Below are 1,537 nucleotides of genomic sequence, written 5' to 3' on the forward strand. Positions count from 1 at the left end.
ATACTTGCAAAGGTGGGATTGATCTTCCCATCTCTTATGTCCTGCAAATATTGTGGGCAGCTTCGCTTCCAGTAGCCCTTTTGGTGGAAATAGAAGCACTCTGCTTCTTTAGGATCGGAAGAGGGTTTAACGGGGCCTGCTTTGGTCCCACTTGAGGATGAACCATCACGGGGTTTCCCCTTATGGTGGCTCTTACATGGAGCCTTCCTCTTTTTGCCCTTTCCTTGACCTATTGCCATCACAGTAGCGGCCATAGCAGGGGACGGTGCAACGGATTTGTCTTTGAGGTTGCTCTCAGCAGTCCTCAAGAGTCCTTGGAGCTTGCTTAAGGAGACCTCCTCTTTGTTCATATGGTAGGTCATCCTAAACTGATTGTAGCAGGAGGGCAAGGAGTGGAGGATTATGTCGATAGCCAAATCCTCATCAAACTTAACATTAAGTTTGAGAAGACGATCAACATACCTCTGCATTTTCTGCAAATGAGAGGTTAGGGATTCTCCACTCCCCATCTTAGCGGTGATCATGTTAGTAATGATCTCATAGTGCTCTTGCCTCGCGCTCTGGTGATACCTGTCCAACAAATCCTGATGCATTTCATATGGGTACATGTCCTCATAGGAGTTTTGGAGTTCGAGGTTCATGGTGGCCAACATGATGTAGTGAACTTTCGTGGCATCACGCTCATGGGCCTCAAAGGCGGCCAATTCTTCAGGAGTAGCAACATCTGGGATGATCTTCTCAAGCTTTTCATCGAGGACATATTATTTGTCCTCGTAGCGTGTGATCATGTGAATATACCTCATCCATTCGTTGAAGTTTGAACCATCAAATGTCACTTTCTGACACAAGTTCATCAACGAGAATGACCTAGAAGCGTTGTTCTTGTTGTTGTTGTTGTTTGCAGACATCTGAAAAAGAAGGGAACAAAGTTTGAGTAGAAATGAGTCCCTAATTAAACACCCAAATGAGAAATTAGGGCTAGGATCCAACAACATTATTTACAACTTAGAAAGGGATGCCGTACTCTAAAAGTAAATAATTTGAAGGTAAGTGAATGATGATTCACTAATTCTCACCATGAAAAATGAAAAAGCAATTTAGGTTTTAAATGTATTGAAAACTCCTAGATCTTTGAGATTCATTGGACTTTTCAATGGGATGTTTAAATCTCGATATGCATTTCAAATTTGCGACTGGGATGCCGAGGATCGCAAACAAATTTGTGAATAACCATGCGAATCAACGTGGTGCACTCAATATCTTTATTACCTAATCAATGTGCCGGTAAACCACACACGCTCCATTGATCTATGACAAACATCGAGTCACCCTTCGCTACCCATGTCATCCCCAAATTGATGTGCCGGTTAACCACACACGCTCCATCAACGTTTGACAAGGGTACGAAGTGTAATTCCATGGATTAGCATCATTTTCACATTTTACCCTAAAGTAACTAGGGATGGGAATTTGTAAAACATGTAGTTACTTTATAATCAACATTATACTTTTAATGAGGAGAGGGTTGCCCTATCCT

Source organism: Lactuca sativa, chromosome 3 (assembly GCF_002870075.4).
Source record: "Lactuca sativa cultivar Salinas chromosome 3, Lsat_Salinas_v11, whole genome shotgun sequence".
Lineage (NCBI taxonomy): Eukaryota > Viridiplantae > Streptophyta > Magnoliopsida > Asterales > Asteraceae > Lactuca > Lactuca sativa.